Source organism: Heloderma suspectum, chromosome 3 (assembly GCF_057233095.1).
Source record: "Heloderma suspectum isolate Gila_16-S chromosome 3, 16-S_ref, whole genome shotgun sequence".
In the NCBI taxonomy this organism is placed as follows: domain Eukaryota; kingdom Metazoa; phylum Chordata; class Lepidosauria; order Squamata; family Helodermatidae; genus Heloderma; species Heloderma suspectum.
In genome coordinates this window covers 263987736-264012338 of record NC_139460.1, presented here as the reverse complement: position 1 = coordinate 264012338, position 24603 = coordinate 263987736, and the positions used below count along the sequence as shown (strand labels likewise).

General features: G+C 45.1%; 1 long non-coding RNA gene across 1 annotated transcript in view; it reads right to left on the bottom strand.

The window, feature by feature from the left end:
- Positions 1–509: 509 nt before the first annotated feature.
- LOC146351168 (uncharacterized) overlaps positions 510–24603 on the bottom strand; it is a 42239-nt gene continuing 18145 nt past the window's right edge. The window contains exon 3 of the long non-coding RNA XR_014788892.1: positions 510–909. This is a non-coding gene — a long non-coding RNA (uncharacterized LOC146351168). The remainder of the gene's footprint in view (positions 910–24603) is intronic.

Genomic DNA, 24603 nt, shown 5'->3' with positions numbered 1-24603 from the left:
CTATCCAAGATGAGGAACACGATCCCCCAAATATATTCAGCACCTTGGATAGCTCCTTTAGAGTCCTGGCTGGTTCTGACTGAAACCTGGAGTACATGCACAGCCCCACCAAAATTGGAGCCACCAGCCTCTGCTGGATCATACATTTCTAGGGTAACCCTTCCATCCTATCTTAATGCTACTTTTGAAGTCCTGTAAGGAAAGGAGCTTTTTTGCATCACACAAATAAATACTTGGAATGCTAAGGGAAGTGTATATTATTATAAAGCAGTTGAGAACTGATTGTCCTATCAAACTTTATGTTGCTTTTATGATTGAGAACTGTCTATTCTGGAAGAAAATGTGAGTGTATTTCCAAAATACCCAGATAAATTATTTATACCCTGTGATAAAACAATCAGAAAGGGATCAAGCAGGTTATTTGACAAGAGACATTCATGTTACAATCTTCACTATTGCAACCATTTCTTTAGATTAGGAAGAAATTTCCCTGAAGTACACCATAGATTGAATGAAATGTTTATTAAAAACATAATGAAAAAAACTTGATTAAAAGCACAATCACAACTTGCTAAACATTATTTTATTATACCCAAAGAAATGAAGCTATTTTAAAGATACAATTAAAGAGATCAGTAATATAAGGCAATCAAATAAATTGGCAGAATAGCTAATGTAAGATGCTAACTTAGTAAAGGACAAGCCGACTGGGAAACAATTCAAAACTGCATAGATAAGAACTTTAAAACTTACAGGCAACATAGGGGAAAAGGCATATAAAACAAATCAGTTACTAAAACACAACAGCATTTCATTTAGCACAATTCTGAAAAAAATAGGAAATTCTGAGACAGGAATTTTGGAACTGTAAGAGATTCGTTTTGGAACTGTAGGAGATTCGTTTTGGATCTGTAAGAATAAGAGAAATGCCATAAGCTTCTATAACAGGGATGCAGACCTTTGACCCTAATCTGGCCTGTGGAGGTTCCGAATCTGGCCCACAGAGCCTCTTTGGCTTCCTTTAGGGGGTGGGGCTTGGCCTCCAAGCCCCACCCCCTGGAGGAATCCCCCCTGGAGGAATTTGTGTTGTCGATCCCAGTGGTGAGGATACAGGCAGCTAGAGGCCGGCACTGGAAGGAGCAGGCACTCTTCTTAGCACCGGCTGAGTCCCTTTCTCCATTCCTTTCTCTCAGCATGGAGAAAGGCAAGATGGATGGGCAGATGATGTCGGTGGTTATGGCCGTGCCTACTGATGTCATCTGTTCTGTAAGGGCCCGGTGGGAGGCAATTGGGCCCCAACCAAAAAATGGTTTAGCAGTACCCCTTCTCTCCATGCTATGCATGTGGGCCACACCTCCAGTGAGAAGGATCTCAGGTAGCAGCCAGGGCTGGGAAAGGAAAGACCTCCACCTGAGAACTTGGAGAGACATTGCCAGCTAGAATGACACACTACTCAGCTTGGGGGACTCATGGTCCAACTCAGTGTAAGGCCATCCCAGGTAAAATCAAGGCAACAAGCAAAGAAATCAAAGCAATATGCTGATTAAGAGTTGATGCAGACATGGTTCTGTATAATTTCAGAAGGTCAAGCTCACAGACGATCACATTTCCACTTCCATTAATTTTTTATTATTATTAATCTTTTATTGTGAATGTTTACAAAACAAACTGAAAACATTACAAACTCTAAAAAAATGAAATAAAAATAAACATACAACATATTCAAAATCCTCAGTTTCTAACATTACAGTATTCAAGAAAAAAAGGGAAGGGAAAAAAAGGGTTGCACATAAGCTTCAGTAAAAGCAGACCAAATACAAGTCCATTTGCAAGTTACATCTATATACCTCTCTTTCAAAGGTTTCTAATGTTAAGACTTTAATCCACTGCATTATAGGCAGTGAGCTTTTATCTTTCCAATATCATAGTATCAGTCTTTTAGCAACCAAAAGGGCATGAAAAATCCATTTACGCTGACCATGTGTTACGTTCCAAGAAGCAGGTATGTAATTTAAAAGAACATTTACATCCGTAAATATTAAAGAGCTTTCCAGTACAAAATTTATCCATACAATAACTTCCTCCCAAAAGGAGGCGGCCATTGGGCATTTCGAAAACATATGAATAAAAGAAGCATTGACTGCGTAACACCTCCAACAATTACCCGAATTTGGCAAGCCTTTACTAAAAAGCCATTATGGCGTCCAATAGACCCACAAAACAAGAACTTTTGCTGAATAAGGCGTAACTGAAGATCCATTGAAATGTCCAATACAAATGCCAAAATGGCAGTCCATTGATTAAGAAAAACAGGACGCTCCAATTCCCTGTTCTATTCCTGCTGTATACAATTTGTGTCATATTTATTCATTGATAATAAATGTTTATAAACATGAATGGTAGGTCGATACATCTGATCAGCTTCAATAAGTATTTCCAATAGTGAAGGAGACTCTAAGGCAGTAAAAGCAGCAGGACCGAATCTAGATACCAACAGATGTTTCGATTGCAAATACTACCATTCCGCTGAAGCCAGCAGATCAAATAGAGAGCCAGTGTGGTGTAGTGGCAAGAGTGTTGGACTAGGAGCTGGGAGATCCAGGTTCTAGTCCCCACTCGGCCATGGAAGCTCACTGAGTGACTTCGGGCCAGTCACAGACTCTCAGCCCAACCCACCTCACAGGGTTGTTGTTATGAGGATAAAATGGAGAGGAGGAGGATTATGTAAGCCGCCTTGGGTTCCTTGCAGGAGGAAAAAAGGAGGGGTATAAATGCAATAAAATAATAATAAAAAATAAATAAAATGGATGGCTGGATGGATAGCTAGGGTCCCAGATGCTGTTGCTGAAGAGGCCTGCTAGAAGCTAGGCCTACATGTGGTGACATGAGGGTGGGCATGGCAAAGAGGTCAGCAAGCTTAAGGAAGTGCTGTCAAGCAACAGTTGTCTGTTTTTGGCTCTCAGGGATAGGGTCAGGGGAGCTTCCTATTCATGTGCTACCATATTACGATACTAGCATGTGAATCAGTCCACAAAGATCAGAACTTTCTTAAAAGCTTTTCTAGACTGTCATAGAGATGAAAGGGATCCAAAGGCGGTGCAGCCCAGTCTCCTTTTCACAAGCTGGAAGGGCCTTTTGCAAATGTCATACAATGGAACCAAAATGATGGCCAAGAAGGCAGCAGGTACACCATGAAAAGTGCTTTCTAAGCAATACGCAGATGACTCATTCAAGAGAAGCAAACAATATACAGCAGGGGAAGACAAACAAAAACAGGTAATTTCTTCCTGACTATGATGATTAGCCCGGCTGTTGAATATTGATCATCATTTTAGCCACCATCCTAAAGTTTTCATTTGGTCAGGATATAATGGGACGGTTTCTAGCATAGCCTTTTGTGAACAGAAGGGCCCCTTCCATCCATGGACATCTTTTGATCCACTGGAATATCCCACTGGTGGAAAAAAATGTTGGTGAGCACCCTGAGGCTTTAACTGGAAACCTCGTGGACCTGTTGGGACCGGACTCCCCTTTGGGACATGCCTGCTTTATCCACCCAAATGCGTTGTGACTCAGGCAGGCCTGTGCATGTGAGGCAGTATGGAGCTAGGAACAATTACGGCAGCTGCTCCCAGACTTGGAACCAGGGTGAGGCTCAACCTGCATTTTTAGCGGGGTGGGCAGGGAGGCAGATGAGGTGAGTGGAAGATAAGCTTCTGCAGTCCAGGCTCAGGGAATCATTCTAAGCCTGATGGCTACCATTTAGCCTGTTGAAGATTCTTTGTAAGGAGTTAATAAAGCTGGGCCCTCGTTCAACGGAGTTCTGTGTCCCATTCCCTGATCCCAGGGATGGCCAACTTCTGGGGGCCAGAGGCTGCATTGCCGCTGGACCCCACTGGGGGGGGCACACCTGCCTCCTGCTGCCATGCTATTGAATCTGCCAATGAATTTCGATGGTCTGGAGGTAGTAAAAAAAAGGGTTATGCGGGTTGCATCACAACTTACATGTGCCTGGTTTTCAAGCAAAATCACACTCCAGGAGGCTTCTGGGAGTGTGATTTTGCTGGAAAACAAGGCACACACTCTCCATGCCCCTTGTTTTAAAGTAAAATTGACTCTTTTGCCACAGCCGTACTGCATTTCAGAAGCAAAATAAGGGGATGGTGGGTCCCCCCCAAAAAGGGGGATCACATGCATCCTGCAGGCCATACGCTACTCCTTATCTTATGCTGGACTGAAGTCAGAACCTGGGTTTACTCAAATTAGATTTTGCCACATCTTCTTATAGGCATTCTTGCACAACTTTATACATTCTTTGAAAAGGGGGGTGCTAATTTATTTATTTATTTATTTATTTCATTTCTAAACCACCAAAGCTCTCTGTAGTCAAAGCTCTCTGGGTGGTTCACAAAAATTAAAACCAAAGAGCACACAATAAAACAATATAAAACATATAAAACATTAAAATGATAGTATAACAATACAACCAGAATAAAACCAGAATAAAACCTAGCAGCAATGCAGAGATTTAAAATACAGATTTTAAACAGCAAAGCTATAGCCCCATAGGGGGCCATCTTATTGTAGCTTGTAGATGAGTGGGTGTAGGTATATGTGAGTGTGAGCGAGAAGCAGATAGATAATACAGCAGTACATGTGAGAGTGAGATGAGAAGTTTCATAGGTCTCCACAGTTGTTAAAATCATATTTGCTGTTTACTCAGTTTCACAAAAGTAGCATAATGAGGGCGAGGGGGCAGGGAATCATTATTCAGTTAGTATATGTAAGCATATATGCTTCTCCGAAATGAAAATGCAAGTTAACCTCTTCAGATGCAAATATCACATATAAACATCATTCTGACCACCAACAGTTAAATACCAAAGTATTTTCATAGAATCATAGAATAGTAGGGTTGGAAGGGGCCTACAAGGCCATCAAGTCCAACCCCCTGCTCAATGCAGAAATCCAAGTCAAAGCATCTCTGACAGATGGCTGTCCAGCCTCGTCTTGAATGCCTCCAGTGTGGGAGAGCCCAATCCCTAGGTAAATGGTTCCATTGTCGTATTGCTCTAACAGTCAGGAAGTTTTTCCTGATGTTCAGCCGGAATCTGGCTTCCTGTAGCTTGAGCCCATTATTCCGTGTTCTGCACTCTGGGATGATCGAGAAGAGATCCTGGCCTTCCTCTCTGGGACAACCTTTCAAGTCCTTGAAGAGCGCTATCATATCTCCCCTCAGTCTTCTCTTCTCAAGGCTAAACATGCCCAGTCTCTCTTCATAGGGCTTTGTGTCCAGTCCTCTGAGCATCTTTGTTGTCCTCCTCTGAACCCTCTCCAGCTTGTCTGCATCCTTCTTAAAGTGTGGTGCCCAGAACTGGACACAGTACTCCAGATGAGGCCTAACCAGTGCTGAGTAGAGGGGAACTAGGACTTCCCGGGATCTGGAAGCTATACTTCTATTAATGCAGCCCAAAATAGCATTTGCCTTTTTTGCAGCCACATCACATTGTTGGCTCATATTCAGCTTGTGATCGACAACAATTCCAAGATCCTTCTCGCTTGTAGTGTTGTTGAGCCATGTATCCCCCATCTTGTAACTGTGCATTTGGTTTCTTTTTCCTAGGTGCAGAACTTGGCATTTATCCCTATTAAATGTCATTCTGTTGTTTTCTGCCCAGTGCTCCAGTCTATCAAGATCACTTTGAATTTTGTTTCTGTCCTCCAAGGTATTAGTTATCCTGCCCAATTTTGTGTCATCCGTAAATTTGATCAGCATTCCCTGCACCTCCTTCTCCAAGTCATTGTCAGGGTGGAAACTGAGCCCATAGAACCCCAGAGCAGTTCTGATTCTGAGGAGGAACAGCAATCCGTGGGAGAGGAGCCTGCTCATCCCTCACAGGCACAGCAGCTGGCAGAGATTCCTCCTGCCAGCATTCCTGGGATAGATAGTGACCCTGGCAGTGAGAGAGTGCTGGAGGTGGGCTTGCTGGATGCTCGGCGCAGACGCAGGGAGCACTGACAGATGGAGGGCGCCGAAAAGAGGCGTAGTGCTCATTTGGCATGCAAACAATGGTCGCGTCCCGAGGACCCAAGGGAAAGAGGGAGGATCTCTCCCTAGCCCATAAGTTCAGGGTCTGCAAGTGATTCTCCTTCAAACAGGGACCAACTGCCTAACCTGGTGCATAGGCTACTCTGCTGTTCCTTGCGAGTCGCTGGTGAATAGCATCTGAAAGAGTCATTAAGTTGTAAAAGGATTTAAGCCTTGAAAAGAATCCTTTTGTCTGTGCCTTGAGTTGGCTATTGGAGTAGACTGAAAGAGGCCGCTAGGGCGCTCCTGACAGTCATTAATAAAAATGTTGAAGAGCACTGGGCCCAGGACTGCGCCCTGTGGTACCCCGCTCGTTACCTCTCCCCAGTTGGAGAAGATCCTATTGATAAGCACTCTTTGAGTCTGATTCTGTAGCCAACTGTGGATCCACCTGATCATTGTTTCATCTAGCCCACTTTGAGCTAGTTTGCTCATCAGGATATCATGGGGCACTTCGTTGAAAGCTTTGCTGAAGTTGAGGTATATTATGTCCACAGCATTCCCACAGTCCACAAGGGAAGTTACCTGATCAAAAAATGAGATCAGGTTAGTCTGGCAAGATTTGTTCGTGACAAATCCATGTTGGCTTCAAGTAATCACTGCATTGTTTTCAAGGTGCTTACAGATGGATTGCTTTATAATCTGCTCCAGAATTTTCCCAGGGATTGATGTCAGACTGACTGGTCTGTAGTTCCCAGGTTCCTCCTTTTTACCCTTTTTGAAGATAAGAACAACATTAGCCCTCCTCCAGTCATCTGGCACTTCACCCGTCCTCCATGATTTCTCAAAGAGAATAGACAGTGGTTCTGAGAGTTCTTCTGCCAGTTCCTTTATTACTCAAGGGTGCAGTTCATCTGGCCCTGAAGATCTGAAATCAATCAAAGTAATTAGGTGTTCCTTGACCATATGCCTATCGATCTCAAGCTGCAATCCTGTCCCTTCAGTCTGTACTTCGCCTTTGCCAGGGGGGTCATAGTCCCTCTTTTGGGAGAGGACTGAGCCAAAGTAGGAACTGAGCACTTCTGCCTTTTCTTTGTCATCTATTATCATCTTGCCATCCTTATCTAATAGTTGAACAACCCTTTCTTTCCTCTGTCTTTTACTATGCACATAGCTGAAGAAAGCTTTTTTTGTTGCTTTTAGCATCCCTCGCTAACCTCAGCTCGTTCTCAGCTTTAGCCTTCCTGACACCATCCCTGCAATTCTGTGCTACCTTCCTGTACTAGGGATGTATGAATCCCTTACCTGGCTCTGCGCCGGGGCATCTACGGTGGGGGGGGTGCTCCGTCCCTCCCCCCAGAATCCTCCCTGGCTGGCTCTGCGAAGCCACCGGCCGGGGCCAGCCGCAGCTGGAGTTCCAGCCATGGCCGGGCTACTGCGGCCACATGGCAGCCATCGTAGTGGCTGCCATTTGCATCCTTGCAAGCAGCCATGATAGGCTACGTAAGTATTTACGTAGCCTATCACGGCAAAGAGCAGGGATGCAAATGGCAGCCGCTACGCCATTTGCACCCCTGCTCTTTGCTGTGATAGGCTACGTAAGTATTTACATAGCCTATCATGGTAAAGGTAGCCACGCAAATGGCAGCCGGTACACCATTTGCATGGCTGCCTTTACCGTGATAGGCTACGTAAATACTTACATAGCCTATCATGGCAAAGAGCAGGGGCGTAAATGGCGTAGTGGCCGCCATTTGCGTCCCTGCTCTTTGCCGTGATAGGCTACGTAAATACATACGTAGCCTATCACAGCTGCAAGAACGCAAATGGCGGCCGCAGCAGCCCGGCCAGGCGGCCACGGCCAGCCGGGAGACCAGCCGCCGCCGCTGCCACCGCCGCCGCTGCCGCTGCATCCGCTCCAGGTATGGTCCATCCCGGGAGGATTCTGCGGGGTGGCGGGGGGCAGGAGGCCGTTCCGCCATGGATTCCGTGGGGCCGGATTCTAAAGAATCCAGCCTTACTGGAATCTGCGGTGGAATTCTCTGACATCCCTAGCCTGTACTCTTCCTTTGTTGCTTGGCTTTTTTTCCACTTCCTATATGTGTCCCTTTTTGTTTTCAGGTCATCTCTTAGCTTTTTATAAAGCCACACTGGCTTCTTCTGTTGTCTTCCTCCTTTTTTTCTTGTTGGAATTGTTTGTGCCTTGAGAATTTCCTTTTTTAAAAGCTCCCACCCAACTTGGACTCCTTTTCTCATTACAGTCACTTGCCATGGGACCTTACTTATCATTGTTCTGAGTTTATTAAAATTGGCTTTCCTAAAATCCAGCGTACACGTTTCGCTACACTCAGCTTTTGCTTCCTTTAGAATCAAGAACTCAAGTATAACATGTTCACTTCCCCCAGAGTTCTCATAACTGCTACTTTACCCACTGAGTCATCTCTGTTGGTGTCAGGGTGGAAACTGAGCCGATAGAACCCCAGAGCAGTTCTGATTCTGAGGAGGAACAGCAATCCGTGGGAGAGGAGCACGCTCATCTCTCACAGGCACAGCAGCTGGCAGAGATTCCTCCTGCCAGCATTCCTGAGATAGGTAGTGACCCTGGCAGCAAGAGAGTGTGGGAGGGGGGCTTGCTGGACGCTTGACGCCAACACCGGGAGTGACGACAGCTGGAGGGTACGGAAAGGAGGTGTAGCGCTTGTTTGGCGCACAAGCAATGGTCGCATCCCAAGGGAAAGAGGGAGGAACTCTCCCTAGCCCATAAGTTCAGAGTCTTCCTGTGATTCTCCTTCAAACAGGGACCAACTGCCTAACCTGGAGCATAGGCTACTCTGCTGTTCCTTGCTTAGTCACTGGTGATTAGTATCTGAAAGAGTCATTAAGCTGTAAAAGGAGGAAAGCCTTGAAAAGAATCCTTTTGTCTGTGTCTTGAGTTAGCTATTGGAGTAGACTGAAAGAGGCTGCCAGGTAGGGATGTATGAAAGTCACTTACCTTTTCGAAGGGTGACATTCGCAGTGGGGGGGAGGCGCTCCGTCCCTCCCCCCGAAATTCTGGCCACGGGGGAGGCGCTCCATCCCTCCCCTCTGAAATTCTGGCTGGGGGGGGAGGTGCTCCATCCCTCCCCCCTGAAATTGTGGCCGGGAGCGGAGGCGCTCCGTCCCCCCCCCCGAATCCTGGCCGGCTGGCTCTGCAAATGGCAGCAGCTGTAGCCGCCGCCGTTTGCGTCCCTGCAGTCAGCCGTGATAGGCTATGTAAATGTTTACGTAGCCTTTCATGGCTGATTTAAAAGAAAAAAAATGCGCGTACGCAAATGGTGGCGCCCATGGGCGCTGCCATTTGTGTTCCTTATTTTGACACGTCTTAGTCTATGTAAACATTTATGTAGACTAAGTCGGCGAAAATAAGGGGAACACAAATAGCGTAGCATCTACGCTATTTGCATTCTCCTTATTTTCGCCGTCTTAGTCTACGTAAATGTTTACATAGACTAAGACGTGCCAAAATAAGGAACGCAAATGGAGCGCCCATGGGCGCCATTTGTGTACGCGCGGGTTTTTTTTCTTTTAAATCAGCTGTGATAGGCTACGTAAACATTTACGTAGCCTATCATGGTATTTTTTAAAAATCTAGCCGTGATAGGCTACGTAAATCTTTATGTAGCCTGTCATGTTTTTTGGGTTTTTTTTACTGGAAATGGCGGCGGCGGCAGCCGGTCAGAAGACCGGCCGCCGCAGCCGCCACCGCCACCGCCAAACTGCCACCAAACCTCCGCCAGAGCTGCCGGCGCCAGGAAGATTCGCCCAAGGTAAGTCCTGTCCCGGGGGGGTTCAGGGGGGCAGACCGTTCCACCACCGATTTCGGGGGGCCGAATGCGCTGGCATTCGGCCTCCCCGAGATTCGTGGTGAAATTCTCTGACATCCCTACCGCCAGGGCCCTCCTGACAGCTGGTTAGGATCAAGTCAAGGATAGCTGATCCTCCAGTTCCTACCTCTACTTTCTGTAGGAGGAAGTTATCCGACACACAAGTCAGGAATTTCCTGGAGGGGCCATGTTTTGCAGAATTTGTCTCCCAACAAATATCAGGGAAATTGAAGTCCCCCATTACTACTACATCATGCTTCCTTGAAACATTGGCTATTTGCTTTTCAAAAGTTTCATCCTTGTCTTCTCCTTGATTGGGTGGCCGGTAGTAGACTCCGACCACCAGGTTCCTTTTATTCTTTGCTCCATTTATTTTAACATGGATGCTCTCGATGGGGCTACAAAGCCCATCCTCCTGTATTTCTGTGCAGAAATAAGTATTTTTAACATATTGTGCAACCCCACCTCCCTTTCTGTTCCTCCTGTTCTTGTTGAACAAGTTATATCCTTCAATTGCTGTATTCCAGTCATGAAAGTCATCCCACCAAGTCTCAGTTATACCTATCAAGTTATAATTTCCCTCCTGTATTAAGAGTTCAAGTTCGTTCTGTTTTTTCCCATACTCTGGGCATTAGTATGTAGACATCGAACACCATGTGCTTCATGGTTTGGCTTTCTTCCTACATGTTTGTGAAGACTATTATTGGGCGCTATTAGAGCTGTTCTCTCTGTTGCGGTCCATGAGCCTTCGTCCATTGTTACCCCCAACTTTTCGTCTCCCTTTCCTGCAGCATTCAGTTTAAAGCCCTTCTGATAAAGTTCTTCATGCTGTGGCCAAAGACATTCTTCCCAGCCTTTGTGAGGTGCAACCCATCCCTTGCCAAGAGTCCGTCTTCCAGAAAGTATAGCCCATGGTCTCAGAATCCAAATTTCTCTCGTCAGCACCACCTTTGTAGCCAGTCATTCACCCGGAGTATTTTTCTTTCCCTTTCTATCCCTCTTCTAACTACTGGAAGGACGGATGAGAAAACTATCTGGGCCCCAAAGTTCTTGGGTTTCCTTCCCAAAGCTTCAAAGTCTGATATGATTTCTTCGTAGCTCCGCTTGGTGGTATCCTTTGTTCCCACATGGATGAGAAGAAAGGGATACCTGGACTTTATGAGTGCAGGCAACCTTTCAGTCACATCTCTAATCCGTCCTCCCAGGAGACAGCATACCTGGCAAGTCCACGGGTCTTTGCGACATACATGGGTTTCAATCCCATGCAGCAAGGAGTCTTCCACTACTACCACTCTTCTCTTCTTGTAGCTGTAGGCCTTGGTTTCATTGCCTCTGCTTGACTGACCTTCAGCCTCTTACTCCCTCTCATGCAGGGTCCCCTGTAATTCTTGCTCTGCAGGTTGTCCTCCAGTCTCATCTGCAAGTACCTGGAAATGGTTCCATAGTTCCACTGCTTCCACTGGTGTAGAATGGCTTCTAGTTCTGCTCCTAACTGTCACCCTTTTCCAAGGAGTATCCTCTACTTCATTTTTCCTCACCTCAGCAGTTTCCTCTTCTGCCTCATCTTGCTGTTGCTCGTCTAGCTTCCGTTCTTCGCTTTGCTGCTGTAGTTCCACCATTCTGTCCAAGAACTCTTCATGTTCTCTTATTCCCTGGGGGGTCGACACTCGCTGCTCCTTTCCTCTTACTTTTTCTTCCAGCAGCGTGATCAACTTGCACTTGTTGCACATATAGGCCATGTTGTTCTCAGGCAATAAAACAAACATGGCACACACATTGCAGGTCACCACCGCTGGAGAGTCTTCTCCTTCCATAGTCTCTTTTCCCTTTTTGTGTCTAGCTTCCTGGTTGTTCCAGAGTAGCCTGTGCCTGGTCCTCTACTCACTCTTTGTCTTTTGTCTCCTTTGTCTCTTCTGCCACTGCAGCTCCCCTGGCCAACTCCTGTTTGCTCACCCTGTTTGCTTGCTCGGTTCACTCGCTCTCTGGGAGCTTGCTTGCTTCTGTAGTCCCTAGACCAGCTGGAGCAGCTTCCTCTGCTCTGCTCAGCTGGGAGGCGAGAAACAGACTGAAGCTTCCTGCCCACTCAGCTGCTGAGAGTACTCAGGCCACCCCCCCGAATTAATTGAAGCTCTCAGGGGCACCTGGTGAGCTCACAGCCACTCAGCAGGAAATGGACAGCCATCTGGGCTTCCTCCAGCCCACTTACCTCTTTGCTTTTGTCTCCTTTGTCTCTTCTGCCACTGCAGCTCCCCTGGCCAACTCCTGTTGCTCCCCCTGTTCACTCGCTCTGATTGCTCACTATCTGGGAGCTTGCTTGCTTCTCTAGTTTTATATGTCAGCAGCCAGTGGCAGACATAATTAGCCAAATCACATTTATTTCATTGTACAAACATAATAGAATTGACAATCTGTTAATGCACAATGACCCCTTTGGTGTCTAAAATGCTTGTGAGTGCCTTAGCTCCCCCTTAATAAATAATCTTTTATCTCTCTTTGCAGAGCTATCATGGCTGATCAGAGTGAGATGGGTTAGATTTGCCACTGCAAATTGTCAAGAGCCTGGTAAAGCTTATTCTGCCGACAGCCATCATTCTAGGATCATTCCTTAATAGACAGTCCTCTTCAATCAAAACTTTTCTTCACTGCATTATCAGTTCTTTAATAAATTCAGCAACTAGGCACATACATTATGGTGTCTCAGACACTTTCCCCTAAGGTATTCTTTATTTATGCATTAAAAAAAATTGAACCTAACTTTGGTAGTTTAAGGGTGCACTCCTATGCATGTTTAGACAGAAAAAAAGTCCTACAACTCCCAGCATGCTTAACTTCTGTCTTAACTTGCACCCTAAGAGGAGCTGTGACTATCCTTTATATTCTGATTTAGGCCAGCCACACCACCTAGAGCAGTGGTACAGAACCAAAATAGGGTGGAAGCCATATTTCCCCCCAGTAGGCCCTCTGTGGGGCCAGACGATGTCAATGGGCATGGCCATGCCCACTGATGTCATCACCCACCCTGCCCATTTTGCCTTTCTCCATGATGAGAGAGGCATGGAGCTCCTTGCCCCTGTCAGCATGGAGAAAGGAACTCAGCCAGCACTCCTCCTAGCATTGACTAAATTGGGCACCTCTCACTGCCCCCATCAGGTAAGACAACCAGTCAGAAATTTACTTAGAGGATGGTTACATGTTTCTCCCCAGAGGTGGCGGAGACCCCTGCCACCCAGACCTCAGTGTTATCTCATATCTGGCATCTGAAGCAACAGTGGGGATTCCTCCACAGGGGATTCCTCTAGAAGGGGAGCTTGGAGGCCAAGCCCCACCCTCTGGAGGACCCCAAGGAGGCTTCACTGGCTACATGCAAAACCTCCATGGACTGCGTGAGGCAACAGGTGACCAAAGATGGCGTGCAAGGAACTTATGCTTCCTCAGACCAACTTTTATGCAAAGGAACTCTGCACATGATCTGAAACCGAAGACTGTACTCAAGGAAGTAACATGGACCTAATTAAGTTCAATTGACTTTTAAAATGTATTCATAAGTTTCTCTGTGTATGATTATTTTGCCTTACATTTTTCTTTCTTCTTCCCAAATAAACTTCTTTGTGTCCATTGAGAGTAGATTTGATAGGGTTAAAAGGGGGTATTTCTCTGGAGGTTCTAGCTAAAATGTTCCCCATCTACATGGTGTTATGTTTTAAGGATATTTCACAAGGTTGTTAAGTTCTGTGACCTCTAGGCTTTTGGGGGAAGTAAATCTAAGGCTCCTTTCTTTTTATTTATTTCTAGAGCTGGGCTTAAGGTCTTTGCCAGTAGGGCTTCGAAAACCCCCTCCCAAATAGTTGGACAGTCTTTTTATTTTATTTTTTAATTATGTATTTAACATTATTTTTAGGCCATCTCTAATGCTGGGACCCTTTCAAGGTGGTGTACAAGATAAAAACCACATGAAGTAGATGCAGTAAAAAAGCACTAAGAACATATTCCAAAAAATCCATAAAAATAGTCATGTGAGCGTGTGTGTGTGTGTGTGTGTGTGTTTCAGGCTAGGATCAGCCTGTGGCGGTGGCATCCTATTATCTTTCTTTTGGGAGAACTCTTACAAAAAGGCAAATCCACCAGTAGGGCATGACTTCCCCCCACTATCCATTTCAGGAGCCAACAACTGACCCACAATGAATCCAAGGTTTTCTATCCACCTTGGAACCGTACCCACAGCAGCCTAAAATATCACACCACAAAGCAATAGAAAGAAAATGTAGAAGGGACAAGGAAAGTAGGTGGAATATGGAAATGGGGGAGAGCAGCCATCTGGATAAGCTAAATCCCCCAAACTATGCAAACAGAAAAGGAGCTAGGCTTTTTTGGCCAGTTCACAACTTTGACTTGCAAATGAAAATGCTGAAACGATACATCAAGTAGCTTGCTTAGCTGAATGTGTCCTGCCGATTCCAGAATCTCCCTTCCAAACCCCAAATTTCCTTCCAATAAACCGAATTTCTATAGACAGGAAGCTGGCAATGCCATGCAACTAGCACCAGTTAGATCATGAATGACTTGGAATCCTTGTCAGTATTTTCCCCCTCAGTCATCACCACTTAAAGCTAATAGCCTAATTGTTAAGTTGGATCAGAAATGTCAGGTTGTCTGGCTGTTTGTGGCCCTTGAAGCCAAATGAGTTGGTTGTGCGGGCCCGTGCCTTTGACCAATCTCAGTGTGCTAAATGTGAGTTTATTATTGGCTCATCCGTCCTTGAAGTGGGGGGGGGGAGGGGAGTTGAGAATGCTAATACCATATATGAACGGGCTTGTTTTAGCTATTTCTGCTTCCATCCACTTTTCCTCATGTGTGGCCAGAGTTTCCATGGTGACACAAGGTGAAGAAAGATGACCATTTACCAAGTGGTAAATGGTGGGCATACAACTCAATTGGAAGCTGATTTCTATAGTGTCTGTCCACTCCATTCATGTGCTAAATAGAATTTTGATAGTTTCCTGGATTTCTAATTAGCTGTAGATGTATGTAAAAATTTCCTACCCATGTGGTCAGTTGTGACTCATGTGATTGAAGGCCCACTGTTAGTTCAGTTAAAGTAGCACTTGGCAAGACAGTTATATTTATTCTAGTGCTGTGCCAAATCCCCACCTGGACTTTTGGAACCTTATCACTTCCCTGCGAAAGAGGCCGTTGCTTTTCTGCTTCCTTCACAGAGATACTGAGAATTTTGGAGACATTTCTTAGTGTTCGTTGCTTATGGCTGCTTACTGTAATGAGGTGGCCGAGGTGGGTGAGCATGTGGTCTTTCTTTTTCAGCTTAGGTCCCATTCTCCTGTGCTTTGCAGCCTCTCCGGCTGCTTATGCTTTCTGAACCCCCCCCCCCAGAGGACTTAGCCAGGACTTCCTCCCTTGGGGATTTCCGGTACTGCTGTCTGCTGAGTGCCTGAAAGCTGAGTGAGGAGGGGGAGAAGAGGAGGATTTGGCAGTGGTGTCTGTTTAACACAGTGGCTAATGGGGATTCCATTCAAGGTTTTAGTAACCACCACCCAGAATTCTTAAAGGTGCTATCCAAAGTGCTGAAATGTGCTATCCAAGGTGCTGAACCCATTTGGGGGGCTAGGGATCAGTGTCTTGGATAGCACTTTTCAGCACCTTGGATAGCACCGTTAATGGTTTGGCTGGTGGTAATGAAAACCCTGAATGAATCACAGCCGCTCCAGAACTGGAGTCAGCAGCTGCCACTGGTTTAACAACAAAACCAAAAATGTCTTGCTCAGCTTTCAAGCACTCAGTAGGCAGCAGTATTGGAAATCCCCAAGGGAAGAAGTCCTGGCTCGGTCCTCCAGGGAGCTTTTCAGAAAGCTCAAGCAGCGGGAGAGCTGCAAAGCACAGGAGAACAGGACTTAAGTGGAAAAAGAAAGAGCACATGCACACAGACACCCCAGACACCTCGTCACAGTAAGGCAAGCCCTTAAACACGGCACATCTGAAATTATCACCCTTTCCCTCAGTTTTTAGATGTGATTTGTCGTCGTCCCCGCCCCAACAAATGCTTTAAAATAAATAGACTGAAAAATTTGGCACAGCGCTACTTTTTTCACCCATAGCCATAACTGAAGTTTAACACCTGGATTTTTAAAAATCATACTTGATTTTATTGACCTTGCCACAAAATAGGCACAGGTTTCATCTGTATTTACCAAAACAGAACGTATCATAGCAGCTGAAATACAATAAGGCAAAACGGTATTGCCGATTGCATATTCTTGCTATAGGCAAGGCTATGCCATGTTTATGTTTATACTCAACCATGTTTATACTGGACATGGTACAAAACGAGGTGGGACTGCTTTATAATCAGCCCAATATAGTCTGAGATTTTCAAGAACACTGCTATGCACTGCCAGATGCCAGATGAAGAAATCTGAAACCCAGAGTAGAGTTGGAGTCAGAAAAGGTGACTCTAAAAAGTATCAGTTTCTAATTCAACATATGTACAGATAATCCACAGTTAACTGACAAAGATAAATCTGAGCTATTTCTGCTCTCTTTGTGCTGCCCAAAGCTTTGGACAAGAATGAGATTCCATTTCCTGCCAAAACCACCTCTCTGACTGGCAGTTCTTCTCTCAGGCTGGCTACTTTTTCTGGCACAGACTTTATGATGGTTGCTTGACCCACTCTGCATAGTAGAATGACAGAAAAGGAATCCAAAGCAATCTTGTATGGGTTCTATGGACTCTTTATTGATTACTCAGATCTGAGGTGGTTTAATTGTTTTTGTTCTCACACAAAATTGGATTCTGAGACTGTGACTGCATCACGACTAGGGATAGATGAATCTATGTTTCACTTCCTATTAAGTTTACATTTTTTTTCAAGCACCAGTTAATTCTGTCTTGTTTTTGCATCAATCTGTGAATTTAAAAAATGCCTGTACAAATATTCATACATATTTTCATGTGCACTTTCATAGGCATGAAAATTTGTACACATTAACCCCAGTATACACATGCTTTGCGAGCGTTTTTCCCTAATAGCATCCCTTTTTCTATTTCCCCTAATGTACACATTAGCTATTTCCCCTAAGGTACACATTTTTGTGTGCATTTTATTAAATCCAAGGACTGCAGTGCACAGTTTGGAGAAGTGTGAAAAGTGATGGAGAATTGCATTCTGGCTCACATATTCATTCAGAAGTGCAAATTAGATCAGTTCATATTAAAATGCAAAGTAAACAGACTTCTCCCCTGTCCCTATTCAGTACATCCCACTTAAATCAATGGAAAATTCTGACTGATGTTTAAAATTCTAACTCCAGCCTTCTTTGAGAGGTATTCTTAGTATAATTATGTCCTTCATTTGTGGATGAGACAAAGTAACATCATTGGTCCCACAATCATTAGTATCAGGTCTAGGGTGTGGGCAGCAGGCATCCTTGGCAAGAACATCAGGAACAGGAGGAATGGAGGTGGGCAGAGAGCAGAGGTTCCCTGGGCAAGGGTCAGACCCAAACAAGGTGTGGCAGCACCAGAGGCAAAAGCAGAGTCCAAACAGGCAGGGGTCAAGAACCGGCAAAGCATAGCAAAGATCAGGAATGAGCAACTGGACCATGATACTGCCAGCACTAGGACTTGCAGTGCTTTGGAAAGGTCTGAAGGGAAGAGGAAGCTCTTTACAGGACTTCCTGAGGCTCCCAGCTGGTCTGCATTAGAGGACCTGGGAGCACCTGCTGGGCCAGGGCCTAATCCTGCAAATACTGTGACCCAGGCTGCCTTCTATGTCTGGCCCCCAGGTCGAGCTGAGCTTCCCAGACTGAGCTGATCTGGACAATTAGCCTTTGCCAGAAGACAAGTGTGCACGTGACTGAAGAGGGTAGGGATGTATAAGAAATTATCAAGATTTACCCAGTTCACATCTTCAGGACTGAACATGGACTCAGACGCAATCTGCGGTCAAAGTCCATACATTTCTGAACTTGCAATGTGATTCGTGGACCAAAACAGTGTGAATTTGCACAAATTTGCATCTGCATAAATTTGGAAACTAAGAAAAAAAATCTGATTCTGTTGATGGGTGGACAATGGAATGAAACGTGCCTGACAAGACAGAACAGATCCATACATTCCTGCCTGATAATATTTCTTCATCTAGTGAAATAAAAGAAAGGAGTCTTAATGTTGAAAAGTTCCATAGCAAGGTTGTCTGGGAACAATGCGAGTTGCAGTCCCAGGTTGGGGAAGCCTGCCCTATTAGGTAGGGATGTTGCGAGTGCAGTTCGGGGTTTGGGAATTCATCGAGCAACTCCCGCCCGTGACCCCTGCTGCAGCCGCCGAGACACTGTCCTTATTCGCCCCCCGGTTGTGCCTGCTCGTGCTCCCCAATACTCACCGTGAACCCGTTCGGTGAGCGCCACCATTTTCGCGCCTTTGCTTTCTAGGAAAAACAGGAAGTTTAAAAATGCACATATTCAAATATGCGCAGTTTGTAGGTGGGAAAGCTAAATAAGCGCAATATTAGAGGTATAATCCCTCTAATATTGTGCTTATTTAGCTTTCCCAGCTCCAAACTGCACATATTTGAATATGCGTATTTTTTTAACTTCCTGTTTTACCTAGAAAGCAAAGGCGCGAAAATGGCGGCACTCACTGAACAGGTTCGCAGTGAGTGCTGGGGAATTCACCAAACTCGTGGGTGGCTCGAGCACAGGTTCAGGGGGGAAGCGAGCAGGGACACTGCTTCGGCGAGTGCGCGGAGAACCGAACTAGGGTGAGTTCTTACATCCCTAATTAAAGGCTGAGTTAAGTTATGAATTTAGAGTTTCCAGAACCAGACAGTTTGGGTTGTCAACTGAGGCTCCTCACAAGTTGTAGTGGGACCCATTCCTGAAGACTCTTGTGATCATAAAGAGGGTGGTAGTGGTGTATGACAATGGTTCCCCCTTGCTCAAATCTCCATGCCTGAGTCCTTGCTTTTGTTCATCCTCTGTGCCTGAATTTTCTCCTGATCCCTAAGGGAAGAGTTGAGGGAGGATGTCGAAGGCAAAATCTCCAGGTGTAACAGAGGAACAGATCAGAGATACCAGTTGTATGCACCAACAGATCACTCTGTTTAATGCACATAGCCTTGAAACATGAATTAATGCACATAGCCTTGAAACTATGTATTCACTAGATAGTCTGCCAGGTCTGTTAGCATGTAGCCTAATCACAGGTGTAGTTGATAGCTAATTAGTGATGTAAGCATCAGTATTGGAATGTATTGGAACCTATGGGAGAAATACCATATGAAAAGCCCCAAGGGAGCTCCTAATGAGAAACCCCTCCATGGGTGAGGATTGCGCCGTGGCTGACCAGCTAACGAGTATGTCTGTTACTATAGTGGGGTTCCTGGTAACTGAAGGGGTGTTGATTCTCTGTATCTGCCTGTTCCTTTCCATGTGTTCCTCTGCTGTTAATAGCTTGCCTCTCCTGCGAAATAAAATCTGGGAAAGGAACCCACCTGGTGTTCAAATCCTAAAAACCCTCTGCCCCTGGCAGAACACAAGTCCAATTCCTGGAAAGTAGATCTGTAAAAGAGATTGTCTTTGGAAAGCAGAAACCAAAGAACTAAAAGATCTCTATACTAGCTCCTTTTGAAAATGTTGACCTAGAAACTATAGAAATGTAGCTTTTATGAACCTTGTATACGTTTATTTCAATTTGCACTATAGCCCATGGGTCTAATTGAAGATTTGGCTTTCAAAATGGAATCATTTTAAAGTGATAAGTCACACAACTATGTTGAGAAGAAAAGAGATAAACAATGAGAACTTAAAGACTAATGTTATACCTTGAACTACTTTTTTCCCTAATTATTTAAATTGAAAAGAATTGACGTTGCTTTTGCCTCTTTAATACCAATGTGTTATTGCCTGCATCCCATTGCTAATTCAGTAACCTTCATTGCAGTATTGATGCTTCCAATTACATGCAATTTATTTTGTTAACACATTAAATGAAGCGTCTGAAATAAGCACCTAAATTAGATTCAGTAGGACAGTTGTTACAATTTCATTAAATTTCCGTATACTCTATTGCAGAGCATTTACTCTGTGTTTTTAACTATTGTCTGTGAAATGGTTTGCTAAAGAAATGAAGGTGCCATTTGATTAAAAGCACTAAAAATTTAAAAGATGTGCCTGAATTTAATTGCACTAAAGAAAATAGCTGTTAGATATTAATTAGCATATCTACAAAATGCCATTGCTTGTTTCAACAATCATTCTTTAGCTGGGAATACTTGCTTTGGGCAACAAAAAAGTAAATCTGATGTAGCTATTTAAATTGGACATCTATTTCAATGGTGCAATTGCAGCTGGGTGTTTACCGTGTTCATGCCTGGAAGCAAAGCGTCAGTCCCACCATTGAGGAAACAATGCCTTTTAGTCTGCAAGCTTTTCTACATCAGAGCTGTCTCACATAGTGGGGTAGTACCCTGGACATGACCAAATACCCTGGACATGACCAAACAGTGTTAGTGTGGTGATCAAAAGTGCTCTGTTAGGAAACAGATGATACAGCTTCAAATCTTGCTCTAGGTAGGTGCCTTGATTCTCACTCCTCAGCCCCACACTGCTCCCAACCAAACCTGGCCAGAGTTGATGTGCTCCATACAACAAGGGGCCATGTTTTGGAAGAGATCTGCCCACGCTTAAGTTTCCAGATTCAATCTACTATCTGAAGGTTACAGGGCTGGGAAAAACCTTAATGTAATTCCCTAGAAATCATTGATCTTCTCACTGCTGGAAGACTAGAGCCATCCCAACCCACCTCTAAAGGCTTTTCTGGCTTTATGCCTGTCAATATTATGGGCAGGGAGTGAGGAGCAAGCAAGGGTGAGATCCTTACTTGGCTTGTTTTTCCTTGCCTTCTCACTGAGCTGTGTCAAAGTTGACAGGGACCTGGAAGCTCTGTTGGGTGACACTGTGACTACCGGGCCATCTCCTTTCCTTTATTTGCATGTTAGGTTATGCCTGCATGAAAGCTTGTACAGGCTTGATCTAGCTGTTGAAGCTGAGGGGAAGTCTCTTGAGGGTCAGCCATGCTTGGGGTAGTTCTGGAGGGGCCATTGTAGCCCATGCTGATGCCTCCACAAGCCCTCCCTTTTCAGACCCTCCCTTCCCATTCTCCCCTGCCACCTATCCACAACAGTAGATACTTATGATAAACAAGCTGTTCCATTTCCCCTTCCTCATTTATGATTTAAATAGCATACGTTCATTCCAGTGTCTGAGGATCATCAGATATCAGGAGATCCATGAATAGATTTCCAGTGTGTTGTTGTTTTTAGAAAAGGTAAAAACTCTCAGAGTGGGTGAGATGAAGGGGAAAGAGATGCATTCCGGCCATTGGTGCTTTGGACATAGGGGTTAACCCAGCCTTCCCCAATCTGGTGCCCTCCAGATGTGTTGGACTACTTCTTCCATAATTCTCAGCCAGCATGCCCAATCTTCCCAATATCAATTGTATGTACCCCAATTGTCACTTGCCTGTGGGTGGGGGTGGGGCCATGTACAGTTACTCATATGGTCAATGAGCATCTGAACAAACAGACTTATGAAGGGAATGACAAGCCGACGACTTAAATCAAAGGCCAACAAATTGGCAGGCATGTACAATAGATGTAGATTCTAGATAGATAGATAGATAGATAGATAGATAGATAGACAGACAGACAGACAGACAGACAGACAGACAGATGAGAGACTGCCTTTTCAAATTGACTGTGGGAAGCCTTTTTGGTCAGGCTAGAGAAAGTGTAAAGCACCCTTCTGACCCTCGGAAGTGCACATTTTCTACAAAGCACAAAGGAGATTACACATTGGAGAAGATACTCCTTCAGAGGAGGACTAGGGTGCCAAGTCTCATTGAGACATTAATTTCCTGGCAAAGTAGACTAAAACGGCGAAAAATAAGGAACGCAAATGGTGGTCACCGTAGCTGCCACCATTTGCGTACGTTTTTTTGGTTTTTTTACTTTGCCGTGATAGGCTACGTAAATATTTACGTAGCCTATCACGGTTAACTACAGGGACGCAAACGGTGGTGGCTACAGCCGCCGCCATTTGTGTCCCTGCTGCCCAGCGGCCAGATGTCCAGCTGCTGGCAGAGCCAGCCAGCAGCTCTGCGGAATCCCTGTGGAGCGGAGCCGGCCGGGCAGGACTCCAGGGGGAGGGACGGAGCGCCTCCCCCGCCATCGAGGGTTCCAGAGGGAGGGACGGAGCGCCTCCCCCCCACCGCGAAGCAGATCCGTGAAACGGTGAGTGACTTTCGTACATCCCTAGTAATAAACCCCTCAAAATTCTAATTTGGTAATGGACAGCCTCATTAGAAACTCAAACTACAACAGCGTGAACAGCCCAGCAATAGTCTACTCTGCAACTGCCAAAATGTTTGCACTGTTCATTAAGTGGAACCCTTTTTGCATCGCTAATCCTAATGAGAGGCAGTTCTCATTACCATTCAAGCCCTGTGCAGTGGAAACCTGGATTTTTGCTCCCTTCCAAGACAATAATCGTATTCCACAGGAAACCTTTTGCTGCATCAAAATTACTGAAGTGGCTAACATAACATTGCAAATAACTCCAAAGTGCAGGTCAGGATCTGTAGAAAAAGAACCGGTTCGCTCCAGAGCCCTTCTTCGGTGGTAGCTAAGTAAACAAAGCCAAGCAGCCTGTTGCACTCCCCCCCTTAAGCCAAATATAAAGATTGAGCCTGCAGATGAAAGCCTAACGAACGCATGGGAATACTGAAAGTGGGAGAAATTTTACTATCTCTTGGTGAATGTGGAGGACAGCCACTTAGACATTGCCCCTCCCCCCAAGGAAATGCATGACAAAGCAGAGGACAAAAGAGGGCACCGATCTGCAGCAAACAGAGGACAAAAGAGGGTACCGGTTTGCATCAAATGTGCATATGCTAATTTACATGTATGTGTGCAAATTGAAACTTAATTTCTCACTGTAGTAGGGAAGACTATGGCCTGGTGGCCTGTTTGCCTGTTCAGTCTACTGTTCAGGTTCTCAGTGTTGATGGGCAACTGCAAGGCCCCTGCTGCTCTGCCTTCTTACGGGTCTTTACCTTTAAACAGGACCTGGACTGGGCAGCTCTTAAAATAAAGAATGCCTTCAAATAGAGGACTGTCCTCCGAAAGCCCTTCTGATAGAGGACTGTCCTCTTTACACAGGACCTCCCTAGAGGATCAGTTCACATCTTTTGACTTTTGCAGAGCACTTGCATGGGTTATGTGAAGAAGCTAAATGTACTGAGCTCACCACAAAGCTCTTCAAATTATAGGGGCTTCTAAGGCCCATCACATCAAGCGAGCACAGGATTTTAAAATGCGTTCTATTCGGAAATGGGTTTGACATTTTGTATAAAATAAGGGAACAAATGGAAACCTGCAAAATTTCACAAATTGGTTTATTCTTTGCCACCTCCACCCCCACCCCATAACTGTTCATCTTTATGGTTTTGGCTAATTCAGGAACAGTATATAGATAACACAGATAACTGCCTGATCTTATGGTCCAGACTATATATGATTGCCACTGCTACGCGCACTGCTTGGACTGGCACAAGTCAATCAATATTCTGTGGTTAGCTATTAGTCTCATATCAGCACAGAAACAAAGAAAGTTAAAAGAAAAATAGATGCAAGAACAGCATCATGCTGTTCATCTGCTATTTCGGATGGATCCACACTGTTTTGTATTTGTATGTTTTTACCCACCAGGAGACTTTAAGCAATTATGCTGGAACTCCATGTGGATCCAGGGATTTTAAATAATTCCACAAATTTTGGATCAAGGGTCAACAGGAATTCAGTAAACCCCCAAAATCAGATCTGCTGAGCTTGTCTCAGCTCTGTTTTATGTACCATTCACAAGATGACTCCAACGGAGCTCTAGTTTATGTCCCATGAAATCCATACACATTTAACTATTTATTAGGGATGTACAAAAGTCACTTACCTTTTGTGGATTATGTTGATGGTGGGGGGGAGGCGTTCCATCCCTCCCCCCAGAATCCTCGATGGGGGGGGAGGTGCTCTGTTCCTCCCCCCCGGAATCCTCCGCGGCCGGCTGTGCTCCGCGGCAGCTCCGCAGAGCAGCCAGCCAGGCCCAGCCAAGCCAGAGCTGTCCGCAGCCGGATTTCCGTTCATGGAGGGCTCTGGGTAAAAACAAAACAAAACCGCGTAGGCAAATGGCGGCGGCTACGACCGCTGTCATTTGCGTTCCTTATTTTTGCCCTCTTAATCTACATAAATATTTACGTAGACTATGACGGCGAAAATCAAGGGGAACGCAAGTAGCATAGCGGGCGCTATTTGCGTCCCTTTTTGATTCCCCGTTTTAGCCTACGTAAATATTTACATAGGCTAAAATGGGGAATCAAAAAGGGACGCAAATAGCACCCGCAACACTATTTGCATTCCCCTTTATTTTCGCCGTCATAGTCTACGTAAATATTTACGTGGACTAAGACGGGCAAAAATAAGGAATGCAAATGGTGGCGGCTGTAGCCGCCGCCATTTGCGTACGCGGGTTTGTTTGTTTTTTAAACCCACCCAGCCATGATAGGCTACGTAAAGATTTACGTAGCCTATCATGTCATGTTTTTTTTTTTAACCTAGCCATGATAGGCTACGTAAATCTTTACGTAGCCTATCA